The following is a 15000-nucleotide window of genomic DNA, read 5'->3' as shown; positions in this document are numbered from 1 at the left end:
GTTTCAGCCTATGCCAATGCAAAAAAACTTGGGCTTTTGCACCACTCATGTGGTCTGCTTGATTTTTGCATTTTTTTCCTTTTCCTTCATTTTGTGTTTTAGGTTTCTTCCTTTTCTTTCCTTTTTTTTTTATTTGCAAGTGAGCAAGTGCAGCACAATGTTTTTTGCAACTCACACACTAGGTGAAGGAGTATGGCTTTTATGGTACCATGGACTTAGTATTCATTTTTGTTGTTGGCTGTCTTTTTTTTTAGTTGGCACTTTGTTCGCCTTTTGGTTGTTGGGGACACACGCTGGTGTGCTGTTTCACACTTTCACAGTCAAGTCAAAGTGTTATAATGCTAACAAGGAAGTGAATATTGGCCATGCTTGCCTACATCGTTTTTTTTTTTGCCAACTTCTGTTTTGTGGCGTAAGAAATGGGAGAGGGAAAGGGAGAGAGAGGAGATGAAGTTTAATGAAGTCATGAAATGTGTGGTCATTTGCTGAAACACCAGAGGAAAAAAGTTATTAAGACATTTAAAAAGAAAATTTTCAAGAAAAATTCAATTTAGAGAAATTTTTCTTTAAATTTTTTTCTCCCATAAAATAATAAACTAAATTTTAAGAAATTTTAACTACAATCAAAAAAAAAAAAATCTAAATATGGCGAAATTTTTACTCAAATTTTTTACTAAGAGAAAATTTTCTATAAAAATCAAGAAAAAGTTTTTTTTTTTCATATATCAAAATCATGTTTGACAACATATTACTAATAGCTAGGAAATTTCTTACTAATGTCAAGTAAATTTTCCTTATTTTTTTTTTTTTTTTTGAAAACAAATTTGGACGCTTCATTTTACAAAGAGAAGCTTTTTTTATAAAAATCAAGAAAATTCTTTATTAAAATCAATTTTGTTAAGCATTTTTCCAAAATCTGACAGCTTAGTAAAATATTTCTAAAAATATCTCCAAATAATTTTTTTTTCGAGGCAATTTTTCAATTAAAATCAGTTTCGAGTGTATTTCTACATTTATGTTTTTATGAATAATTTAACTAATATCAAGGAAATGTTTAATAAAATTTGGGAATTTTTTTGTACTAATTTCTTTACAAACAAGTAAAAGCGTAATAAGTTCGGCCGGGCCGAATCTGACAAGCCAGCAAAAGTTAAAGTTTCTAGGAACCGAACAAGGATGATGGGAGCTATATCAGGTTATAGACTGATTTGGCCGTATTCGACACATTTGTCTACAGTCTTAACAGAATTCCACATGCAACATTTCAGGTAAATCGGATAAAAATTGGGAGATCGGTTTATATGTGAGTTATATCAGGTTTACACCGATTCCGACCACACTTGGCACAGTTGTTGGAAGTCATAACGGAACACGAAAGTGGAAGACATAACGGAATTTCAGCCAAATCGGATAAAAATTGCGGCTTGTTAGGACTCAATTCGTCAAATCCGGAGATCGGTTTATATGGGAGCTATATCAGGTTATAAACCGATTCGAATCGTACTCCGCACAGTTGTTGGAAGTCATAACAAAACACCGCTTGCATAATTTCAGCCAAGTCGGACAAAAATTGCGGCTTCCAGGGGCTCAAAAAGTCAAATCGGGAGATCGGTTTATATGGAAGCTATATCTAAATCTGAACCGATATGGCCCCTTTCCAATCCCCAACGACCTACATCAATATTAAGTATATGTGCAAAATTTCAAGCGTCTAGTTTTACGTGTTCGACCGCTATCTTGATTTCGACAGACGGATGGGCGAACGGACGGTGGGACGGACGGACATAGATCGATTCAGAACGCGTAGACGACCAAGAATATATATACTTTATGGGGTCAAAGACCAATATTTCGAGGAATTACAAACTGAATGACGTGTGTCCGTTCGTCTGTCCTTCCGTCTGTCTGTCCGTCCATCTGTCCGTCCGTCCGTACGCCCGTCTGTCCGTCCGTCCATGCGCCCGTCTGTCCGTCCGTCTGTCCGTCTATCCGTGCGTCCGTCTGTCCGTCCGTCCGTCCGTCCGGGCGATCGTTTATCCGTCTGTCCGTCTGTCCGTCCGTCCGTCTGTCCGTCCGCCCGTCTGTCCGTCCGTCTGTCCGTCCGTCTGTCCGTCCGTCTGTCCGACCGTCCGTCTGTCCGTCCGTCTGTCCATCCGTCTGTCCGACCGTGTGTCCGTCTGTCTATCTGTTGAAATCTTTCAAAATAAAGATATTGATCTGAAACTTTGAACAGATTCTTTCCTTATCCATAGGCACCTTAAGTTCTAAGATGGGCTATATCGGACTATATCTTGATATAGCCCCCATATAGAATGATCTGGCAATTTGGGTCTTAGGCTCATAAAAGCCACATTTATTGTGCGATTTTGCCGACATTTGGAACAGTGAGTTGTGTAAGGCTACTCGATATCCTACTTCAATTTGGTCCAAATCGGTTCAGATTTGGATATAGCTGCCATATAGACCGATCTCTTGATTTAAGGTCTTGGGCACCTATCTGGCGCATTTGTTGTTCGATTTCGCTGAAACTTGTTACAGTAATTTTAAATTTTTTTATTTTGGTATACAACATTTTTTCGCTTTTAATTTTTGATTTTTTTATAATTTTTTTTAAACACCACTTTGTTTGAGGGTCTCACCTTAAAATGACAGCCATATGTTTCGTATCTTTGTAAAACAATATCTGACAAAACGTGATACGCTTTTAAACATGAACAACATCAGAGATTAGGACAAAAAAAAAAAAGGCTTAAATATGGACTCAAAACTAATTTGACACTCATCGACTTACTATTTACGAAAAAAAAAATACAGAAGCAGCAGTAAAGAAAAATAAAGCAGAAAATGATTTCTTTTGAAGTTACTAAAGTTAAAAATGGTTTGAAAACAAGTAAACAGACATTAAGTTCGGTCGGGCTGAACTGTGGATACCCACCAGCTCGGGTGTATATGTAAACCACCTTTCGTTATATTCCCCATCTGGGCCGTCAAAGCGCAGAAAGATGTCGAAGAGCCTAACACAAATCACTGTCCAAAATTTCGGCGACATCGGACAACAAATGTGCCTTTAATGGGCCAATAACCTTAAATCGAGACATCGGTCCATATGTCATCTATATCCAAATTTGGACCGAACTATGCCAAATTGAAGAAGGACCATCGATATCCTTCTTCGATATTCCTAATACAACTCACTGTCCCAAATTTCGGTGACATTGGACAATAAATCTTTTTATGTACCTACAACCTTAAATCGAGAGATCGGTCTATATGGCAGCTATATTCAAATCTTGATCGATCTGGGCCAAAAATAAAGTGGGATGTCTAAGGGCCAACACAACTCACTATTCCAAAAATTCGGGGGACAATAAATCCGCTTTTTATGGGCCCAAGACCTTAAATCGAGAGACAGACGGAAAGACAGACGGCCAGGCAGATGGACAGGCAAACAGACGGACAGACAGACAGACGGACAGACAGACGGACAAACAGACGGACAGACAGACGGACAGACAGACGGACGGACAGACAGACGGACAGACAGACAGACGGACAGACGGACAGACAGACGGACAGACAGACGGACAGACAGACGGACAGACAGACGGACAGAACGACGGACATGCGAACATACAGACATACGGACAGACAGACATACGGACAGACAGACATACGGACAGACAGACATACGGACAGACAGACGGACAGACAGACGGACAGACAGACGGACAGACAGACGGACAGACAGACGGACAGACGGACAGACGGACAGACAGACAGACAGACAGACAGACAGACGAACGGGCATACAGACGGAGAGACATACGGACAGACAGACGGACAGACAGACGGACAGACAGACGGACAGACAGACGGACAGACAGACGGACAGACAGACGGCCAGGCAGACGGACAGGCAAACAGACGGACAGACAGACAGACGGACAGACAGACGGACAAACAGACGGACAGACAGACGGACAGACAGACGGACAGACAGACGGACGGACAGACAGACGGACAGACAGACGGACAGACAGACGGACAGACGGACAGACAGACGGACAGACAGACGGACAGACAGACGGACAGACAGACGGACAGACAGACGGACAGAACGACGGACATGCGAACATACAGACATACGGACAGACAGACGGACAGACAGACATACGGACAGACAGACATACGGACAGACAGACGGACAGACAGACGGACAGACAGACGGACAGACAGACGGGCAGACAGACGGACAGACAGACGGACAGACAGACGGACAGACAGACGGACGGACAGACAGACGTACAGGCAGACAGACCAACAGACAGACAGACGGACAGACAGACGGACAAACAGACGGACAGACAGACAGACGGACGGACAGACAGACAGACGGACAGACATCCAGTATATGCCCATCCTTCGGTGGTGGGTATTAAATTTGATAGTAAGAAAAGGCAAGATTTGATTTTTTTAAAGACATTGTCAATAAATTTTTCTCACAGGTGCAAAATTTTGCCTGGCTACAAATTTCCTTTTAGAAACTCCATCTCACAGAAACAACAAAATTTCTATAGGACATTTCGGTCCGACAAAATATTTCTTTTAGAACCTTTGGCTCTCGGCAAGCAAGTTCCTTAAAAAATTTTTTCTATAAAAAAATTTTATCACATGACAAATTTTTCTCCCTAAGCTCTATACCCAACAATGACCCCTTTGGCATTCATTTACCTTTATATGCCAGCCTTCTGTTTTTTTTTCATTTGATGCCCTGAGTTTTACTAACAAATTTTCTTCATTGTCTATTCAGACGCTAATACTTCCTGATTTTCAGCTCAGCCCATCTTTGACATCCCACTTTGACCCAAAGCTGTCCATGGCAAACAACTGCAGCTGTAGCTCTAACTACACTGCCATCAGATTACCTTTTTTTCTGCATGCCTCCCTCTAGCAAAAAATGGCTCTGTGCCAAAATGGTTTTGAATTCATTTCTTGGTAACATTTGCAAAATTTTAGTGGGCTTTTCTCAGCAACAAAAAAAAAAAAAAACAAAAAAACAAAAAACCAAAGCTTTTCCTGTGTGCCAGCCATTATATAACCATCGAAAAGAGGGTTTGGGACGCTGGCATATAGGAAGAGAAAAAGTCATGGTAGAGTGGGTGTTATGATGGCAACCGCAGCTTTAGCACCGCATATCATGGCTAATAAACATTGACTTTCATCATTCAAGAGAGTCTCTTGGGGGGAAAAAAACGAAAACCAGGGCTGTGGAGGTAAGAGCAAAAAACGCCTAGATCCAGTTGGGCTTTTTTTCGATACCCTCTACTCAAACAACTTTGGGGCAATTGTAAGTACGGCGACTGCAGCAACAGCAGCAGCAACGTTGGCTCTCATGCCATGGCACACACCTTTGAATTTCAATGAAATTGAAAGTTCAATAAACTTTATGCACTGCAACTATGCTATGATGTATACCCAGTCGTACATCGTCATATAAATGTCGACTTACATTCATTTTTTAGTAGGTATATGAAGAACAACGAGGGAGTTTGGGAAATTAAGGGAAATTTAAATTTCCAAAGGAAAAATTACAAAAAAAAAACTTTTTTGGGAAGAAGATTAGCAAACTTTAAGTTGCTAACAGGGGATACCATTGATACTAAAATCCAACTAAATGACAACTTTTTTGGGTTGAAGATTATCGAACTTTAAGTTGCTGACAGGGGATACTTAGTTTTATGCCAAAAAAGAATACGCCCAGCTTAAAGACAACTTCTTTAAAGTCATTACAAGCTCAATTCGTCCTTTGAGGCAAATGTTTGAAGAATAGAACTTTTCTTGCATTTCTTTATTCGGAAAAAGAAAATTTCCCTTAATTATCATACCCACCTCATTTATATGTAATTACTGTCATGTACATAGATAGTTGGCCGCACAACGGAAATCATATGGAAACAAATGACAGATGTAGGTTTGTTTGTCTTTGTCGGTCTGTTTATTCCTCCCCTCTCTGCTGTACCCTGCATCACGTTTCCCTTCCCATTTCTCTGGCCATAATGTTTGTCATCGTATATGCTATCCATTGTCATTGTTGCAATAATACCAAACTATTGGGCGGTCAATTGTGACATTTCGTATTTCAAATTGTCAATAGAAATTTCCCAAAACGAAAAAAAAATTGAAACAGAAAGTACCAACACATGCTTAATGTTTGTACTTGTGGTCGGTCTCCAAATGCCTTTCATACAAATGTAAATTTGTTGTCAATGAAAGTGGAGCAGTAGTAGTTTTTTTTTTAGTTTCGAAGTTTATTCAAACAAAGTTCGTTGACTGATTTTTACAACTTTCCATTGAATTTCTTTAGTTTTTAAATTTAATTGGAAACAAAATAACTTGAATTAAGTTTAATAATGTCGAGTAGATGTTTTTCGGAGAAACAGAAAGGGATAAAGGAAGAAATTCAGCAGCTGTCAGAAGGAAAACAAGTCAAGGCGTGCTTTATACCCTCCACCATGGATCGCATTTGTCGAGTTATTTGCGCGGTATCTCTTTTTAGGCAAACGGGGAAAAAAGGATAAGAATTGTTATGCTATTGGAGATATATCATGTAATAGTCCGGATCGGACCATAAGTGTATAAGAATTGCGCCTTGTAGGGCCACAAGAAGCATAATCGGCAGATCGGTTCATATGGGAGTTGTATAAGGCTATAGATCGATTAAGACCTTATTGGACATGTATGTTGAAGGTCATGGGAGAAGCCGTTGTGCAAAATTTCAGCAAAATTGGATTAAAATTGCGCCCTCTAGTGGCTCAAGAAGTCAAGACCCCACATCGGTTTATATGACACCTACATCAGGTTATGGATTAATGTGAACCATATTTGGTACAGTAGTTGGAAGTCCTAACAGATCGCTTCATGCCAAATTTCAGCCAAATCGGATGAGATTTACGCCCCCTAGTGGCTCAAGAAGTCAAGATCCCAGATCGGTTTATATGGCAGCTATATCAGGTTATCAACCGATTTGAACCATACTTAGCACAGTTGTTGGAAGTAATAACAAACAAGTTCATGCAAAATTTCAGCCAAATTGGATGAGAATTACGCCCTCTAGTGGCTCAAGAAGTCACGATCCTAGATCGGTTTATATGGCAGCTATATCAGGTTATGAACCGATTTGATTTTCAGCCAAATCTAACAAGAATTGCGCCCTCTAGAGGCTCAAGAAGTCAAGATCCCAGATCGGTTTATATGGCAGCTATATCAGGTTATCAACCGATTTGAACCATGCTCAGCACAGTTGTTGGAAGTCATAACAGAAAACTTCATGCCAAATTTCAGCCAAATCGGATGAGCATTGCGCCCTCTAGTGGCTCAAGAAGTTAAGATCCCAGATCAGTTTATATGGCAGCTATATCAGGTTATGAACCGATTTGGATCATACTTAGCACAGTTGTTGGAAGTCTTAACAGAACAGTTTATGACAAATTTCAGCCAAATCGGATGAGCATTGCGCCCTCTAGTGGCTCAAGAAATCAAGATCCCAGATCGGTTTATATGGCAGCTATATCAGGTTATGAACCGATTTGAACCATACGTAGCACAGTTGTTGGAAGTGATACCAAAACACCTCGTGCAAAATTTCAGCCAAATCTAACAAGAATTGCGCCCTCTAGAGGCTCAAGAAATCAAGATCCAGATCGGTTTATGTGGCAGCTATATCACGTTATGAACGGATTTGAACTATACATAGCACAGTAGTTGGAAATCATAACAGAACACTCCATGCTAAATTTCAGCCAAATCGGATGAGCATTGCGCCCTCTAGTGGCTCAAGCAGTCAAGATCCGAGATCGGTTTATATGGCACCTATATCAGGTAATCAACCGATTTGAACCATACTTATCACAGTTGTTGGAAGTGATACCAGAACACCACGTGCAAAATTTCAGGCAAATCGAACGAGAATTGCGCCCTCTAGAGGCTCAGATGTCAAGATCCCAGATCGGTTTATATGGCAGCTATATCAGGTTATAAACCGATTTGAACCATACTTAGTACAGTTGTTGGAAGTCATAACAGAACACTTCATGCTAAATTTCAGCCAAATCGGATGAACATTGCGCCCTCTAGTGGCTCAAGAAGTCAAGATAACAGATCGGTTTATATGGCAGCTATATCAGGTTATCAACCGATTTGAACCATACTTAGCACAGTTGTTGAAAGTCATAACAGAACACTTCATGCCAAATTTCAGCCAAATCGGATGAGCATTGCGCCCTCTAGTGGCTCAAGAAATCAAAATCCCAGATCGGTATATATGGCAGCTATATCAGGTTATGAACCGATTTGAACCGTACTTAGCACAGTTGTTGGAAGTTATAACAGAACACTTCATGCCAAATTTCAGCCAAATCGGATGAGCATTGCGCCCTCTAGTGGTTCAAGAAGTCAAGATCCCAGATCGGTATATATGGCAGCTATATCAGGTTATCAACCGACTTGCGCCATACTTAGCACAGGGGTTGGAAGTAATAACAAACAAGTTCATGCAAAATTTCAGCCAAATTGGATGAGAATTACGCCCTCTAGTGGCTCAAGAAGTCAAGATCCTAGATCGGTTTATATGGCAGATATACCAGATTATGAACCGATTTGAACCATACTTATCACAGTTGTTGGAAGTGATAACAGAACCCTTCATGCGAAATTTCAGCAAAATCGGATGAGCATTGCGCCCTCTAGTGGCTCAAGAAGTCAAGATCCCAGATCGGTTTATATGGCAGCTATATCAGGTTATGTAATAATTTGAACCATATTTGGCCCAGTTGTTGGAAGTCATAACATAACACTCCATGCTAAATATTAGCCAACTCGGATGAGCATTGCGCCCTCTAGAGGCTCAAGAAATCGAGATCCCAGATTTTCTCTTGACTTTCGACAATACTCGTGAATTTCATAGAAATCGGTTCAGATTTAGATATAGCTCTCACATATATATCGCCCAATTTTAACTCCTAGAGCCACTGTAAACGCATTCATTGATCAATCTTGCCCAAATTTCGTTCAACGATTTCCTCGACAACTTCCACAATATCTTTGAAATTTGCTCAAAATCGGTTCAGATTTAGATATAGTTCCCATATATATCGCCCGATTTTTACTCATAGAGCCACTGCAGGCGCATTGTTTGACCAATCTTGCCAAAATTGTGCACAAAGCTTCCTCGACGACTACCACATTATCTGAGATGTTTGCTCGAAATCGGTTCAGATTTAGATATAGCTCCCATATATATGTTCGTCCGATTTGCAGTAATATTGCAATAAAATGGTCTTTTGTTAACCGATTTTCTCGAAATTCGGCAGGAGGGATTTTCTCTTGACTCTCAACATTATTGGCGAATTTCATGGAAATCGGTTCAGATTTAGATATAGCTCTCACATATATATAACGCCCGATTTTCACTCTTAGAGCCACTGCAAGCGCATTGTTTGACCAATCTTGCCAACATTTTGTACAACGATTTCCTCGACGACTTCCATAATATCTTTGAAATTTGCTCAAAATCGGTTCAGATTTAGATATAGCTCCCATATATATCTTCGTCCGATTTGCAGTAATATTGCAATAAAATGGTCTTTTGTTAACCGATTTTCTCGAAATTCGGCAGGAGGGATTTTCTCTTAACTCTCAACATTATTGGTGAATTTCATGGAAATCGGCTCAGATTTAGATATAGCTGTCATATATGTATTGCCAAAGTTGCCCAAAAAGTAATTGCGGATTTTTCATATAGTCGGCGTTGACAATTTTTTTCACAGCTTGGGACTCTGTAATTGCATTCTTTCTTCTGTCAGTTGTCAGCTGTTACTTTTAGCTTGCTTTAGAAAAAAAGTGTAAAAAAAGTATATTTGATTAAAGTTCATTCTAAATTTTATTAAAAATGCATTTACTTTCTTTTAAAAAAATCCGCAATTACTTTTTGGGCAACCCAATATATCACCAGATTTTCACTCTTGGAGCCACTGCAAGCTCATTGTTTGACCAATCTTGCCAAAATTGTGCACTACGCTTTCCTCGACGACTACCACATTATCTGAGAAGTTTGCTCGAAATTGGTTCAGAATTGCAAATAGTTCCCACTTTGTACCTACAGTGTAGGCGTGGGTATTATAAAGTCGGCACTTTTGCCCTTCCTTACTGGTTTTCTATAAGGCCGCTACGTTGGGCGCCAGTTTTACAAATCCAGGCAAAACTAAAACTTTAAAAGCGGAAAACATATTTTCAGCTCTTTTTTACCCATTTATTATTCTCCCCTCATTACAATTTCTTACAATTTTTATACACATCTCTTGGTCTATGAAAAAGAAATGGTATGACAGCATTTTGGCTGTAATACGAACAAAAGCTTACAATTTCTACAATTGCGTTATGTATTTGCTCAAACAGTAACAGTTTGTCGATGATGGCAATGATCATCAGTATGCCCATTATGATCATCATTATCATTGCGATGATGACGATGCTAACAACAATTGCTCTTATGGTAGTTTTCTACAAGGCAATGGCAATAGCAGAAACTGAAGCCAGGGCAGCAGCAGCAGCACTAGCAACAACAACAAGAGTTTTTGTGTTATATAAAAATAACAATGAACTTTTGACTGAATGACTGACTGACAAATATATGCAGTATACAATACAATGTTGCCTCGCAGTTTTGGGCTGCCGTTGAAGTTTGCGCGATTTGTTTCAATTTTCAAATGGTCGCTTTGCAATGAAAGCGAAAAAAAAACGAAGCTAGGTGGCGACTCACCTACATCAGCAGATGTAGGAATAGCCATGGATCACCAACATTGTCATACTAGGGGATTAGCATGTATGAACATCTCCCACAACCCAACAGCTGAGCTGAGGAGAGTGGCAACCAGAAAACAAATGATATGTCATGTCAGTAAGAAAACTGGCATATGATTGTCTTTGCCAGCAGAGGGCAGACGGACATACGGACGCACAGACTGCTATATATTCGTAGACTCTCTTTGCAGCGGGTGGTACCATTCAACAGTAGTTGTTGGCTGCTCTTGATAGTTGCCTTCATTGTAGGTATTTGGCCAACTGGCTTCTTGTTTGCTTGGGTGCCTGTCAGTTAAGTTTTTTTTTTTATATCTTTCTCTTAGCTTAACGACATTGCGTTGATGATGATGGATAATATGCAGCGGACATATCAATTCATTGGATCAGCACTCTTGCGTTGAGCTAGAAAGTGGGAAATCATAGTGAAGCTAATAAACAATAGATGTGAAAACTGAGGTTGAGCACTAGAAGCGACGTAGTTTTTCGTTAATGAGCGTATTATGTAGCACTTTTCAGAAAATGGGCAAACAAAGCTGTAAATGCCTAAGGATTGCCGGCTGAGTGAGCCGGCTTAAGTCGTTAATCTCATATGCATTATATGGTAGGGCTCTTGACATGCCCAGTGAATCTTAACTTTCAGGTAAGAACGAATAGAAAGCGAAGGACTCCCATCGAGGCGCTTGCTTTTACTTATGAAGATTTATAGGTAGGAGCTAAGCCTTACTCATACAGAGGGAGATGGGACTAATCAGATTTAACTGAATACCTATTTTTTAACACTAGACGACATACTTCAACATGATGAAGAAAAAGAGATTCCTTAGTACACTCCCTCTCAGTAATCGATCAAGGGCCTGAAAGTCCTCTACTGTGGTGGAGTTGGAAAACGCGTCCGAAATACACACAGCTCCTCTACAATCAATGGAATGGAGAAAATACAGCGTTTGGGTCTAGATATGCCTAGGAAAGCTTTAATAAGAAGGGCGGAAGCGTGAAGAGGATGAAAGCCGTAGTTGGTGTTTCTAGAACAGCCGAGGCAGGGTAACAAAATCTGCATATCTCTGCCATAGGCAAGCAGAAGTCAGTTCAAACCAGGATAAGTCTCCTGTCGCTCTCTGAGCAACCATCAACTTGGCAACAGGTTGCTTCTTGTGCGAGAACTATTGCAGACCCCTGAACAGATTAACCGAAGAGATATGACCTGCGGCGCAAAAGCATGCTCAGAAATGTCGCCTGCATTAAAGGATCTTTGCGATAGTTTGCTCCTTTTGCTTGAACTATTAGAAGGTATTGCAGACCCCTGAACCGATCAAAAGAATAGAACTCTCAAATGTCGCCTGCACTTACCGATGTCCTCGCTAGGATTTGAACCCATGCCTTAGGCAAGCTAAGGTGGCAAAATTGCATTGCATTGCATTGCATTGCAGGTGGCAAAATTCCCTTCACTTATAAAGACCACAAGCAAGAAACTCAAGCGCTTTGCTTGGTTGGTTGGATGACGGGCGGAGGGGGGCTGACTGGGCCCCCTGGGCATTGCATTGCAGGTGGCAAAATTCCCTTCATTTATAAAGGCCACAAGCAACAAACCAAAGCGCTTTGCTTGACTGACTAGATGACGGGCGGAGGCGGGCCGACTGAGTCCTTCGTGCCAGTTGACGGTCATGGTGGACAGTGATTCTTAGATCCTTCGGGAAAGTTAAGATGAAGGGCGTTGCCTGATGACGCCGTCACCCCTTTCGCCCCAAGTAATAAAGGGAACAAAGAAGAAACCCAAGCGCTGGGCCTGGCTGGCTGTGTGACGGGCGGAGGCGGGCCAACTGTGTACTTCGAGCCAGATGGCGGCCATGGATGGACCGTGATTTTTAAATTCTTCGAGCAAGTTAGGGTGAAGGTCGTTTCCTAATGGCGCCATCATCACCCCTTTCGCTTACTAATAGGCATCTCATAAAGTGGCAGAAATTAGTTCCCATAGACCATGAGGGTATTGCTGGTGGCAAAATTCCCTACGGCAAAAAAGCCACGTACAAGAAATCCAAGTGATGTGCGGGACAAATAGGTCTGTCGAGCCAGATGGTGGCCATTGTAGACAGTGATTTCCAGATCCATCCATAAGGGAAGACTGAAGGTCGTTGGCTAGCGGCTGATGTCCTCATAATGTTGGCCTGACCATTGCAGTTGGCGAAATTCCCTCCAGTAATAAAGGCCACAAGCAAGAAACCCAAGCGCTTTGCTTGGCTGGCTGCAAGACTGGCGGAGGGGGGCTGAATAGGTCCTTCAAGCCAGAGGGCGGTCATGGTGCCCAGTAATTCTCAGATCTTTCGAGAGGGTTAGGGTGATGACGCCATCATCACCGCTTTCGCTCTACTACTATAGATCTGATAAAGTGGCAGAAGTTGGTTCCCATGGGCCTTGCGGGCGGAGTATTGTTCGTGGCAATATTCCCTACGACAAAAAAGCTACGCACAAGAAATCCAAGTGATGTGCGTAGTTGGTTAGACAACAGCGGGAGGAGGGATTAATAGGTTCTGTCGAGCCAGATGGTGGCCATTGTGAACAGTGATTTCCAGATCCATCTTTAAGGAAAGGCGAAAGGTCATAGCCTAGCGGATGATGTTCTCATCATGGTGGTGGCGGATTATGTTCTCATCTGCGCATTGTAGGTGGCAAAATTCCCTCCAGTAATAAAGGCCACAAGCATGAAACCCTAGCGCTTTGCTTGGCTAGATGGATGGCAGGCGGAAGTGGGCCGATTAGGTCCTTCGAGCCAAAGGGCGGTCATGGTGACAGTAAGGTTCGAGAAGGTTAGGGTAAAGGGCTTTGTCTGATGACGTCGTCATAATCTTGGGTGGCCGATTTTGCTCTACTATTACGGATCTGATAGAGTGGCAAAATTTAGTTCCCATGGGTTATATGGGTGGAGTATTAGATTAGGTTAGGTAAGAGGGGCAGTCCTTTACAGACTCATTTAAAAAATTGTGGATTCATTGTGCTACCTCGGTAGCGTCAGACCAAGGCTTTTGGCGGGAATCGAACCTTCGACCCCTGCACTGGTAATCCAAGCACCCTACCAACTCGGCTATCGCGGAGTATCGCTAGTGGTGGCAAAATTCCGTACGACAAAAAGCCACGTACAAGAAACCCAGGTAATGTGCGTAGTCGGTTAGACGACAGCCAAAGGAGAGACAGATTGTTCCGTCGTTTTTAGAGGATTTGTACTGGATGGGGGTGAATTGCCGCTCTCTCCAAAGCCCAAGCGATTTTTGACCAGAAAATGAACTGGACAAGAAACGTCAAGGAAATGGTCAACAGAAGACTGATTGCCCTTTAATCTTAGCGATACGAATCATGGTGGATAACCGCTTTCTCTCTTTTATTATGAATCTCGTTCAGGGTGCGTTAAGGCAGCTGTCTTTATGGGCGAAGGCAGATAAACTTGACAACAAACTTTAGAAAAATTGAGCTGGTACTTTTCACCAATAAACGAAAACTGAACATTTTCAGGGGTCCTATCGTGGATTAGGAAGAACTGCTGCTCTCCCTGGAGGCCAAGTAGCTGGGATTAATTCTTGACCAGAAGCTAGGATGGTGAGGTTACATTGAGAAATGGGTCAGTTGTGAATTAAATACGTTCTGCACCTGTCTCAATGTCGATAGCAAAATGTTTGGGGGCATAGGGATTGCGAATGGTAAGCTGAATGATTACGGCTGTAATTCGGCATGTGGTTGGCTCGATTCTTACCCATGGATGTTGATATGGCATCAGGTTTTGGGTACCTGTACCCTCTGCAGAAGGAAAGTACGTGGTACTGTGGCAATGCTGATCTTTGTACCAAACAGGAGTGCTCCGAGAGAGGCACTGAATGTCATGCCTTTGCACCTTAAAGTTGGGTGTGCGGCAACGTACGAGAAGATTGAACTTAGACTCAGATAGTCAAGACAGTTCCTCAAACTATGGACTTTCTTTTGTATTGACTAATGGATGTTAGCCGTATGGCTATAACCGGTGCGATGTATTATGTAACAGGAAAATCTTTCCTTGTTGATGTACTGGACGTAGTATTCCCGGAAATAAATCCCTGGAGATACACCCCCTTTCCCAGTACATCTTCTATACACGGAGGGTCAAAACTTTGCGGGGGCATA

The sequence above is a fragment of the Stomoxys calcitrans genome, chromosome 4 (genome assembly GCF_963082655.1).
Source record: "Stomoxys calcitrans chromosome 4, idStoCalc2.1, whole genome shotgun sequence".
Lineage (NCBI taxonomy): Eukaryota > Metazoa > Arthropoda > Insecta > Diptera > Muscidae > Stomoxys > Stomoxys calcitrans.
Note: the sequence above shows the minus strand (reverse complement) of the source record.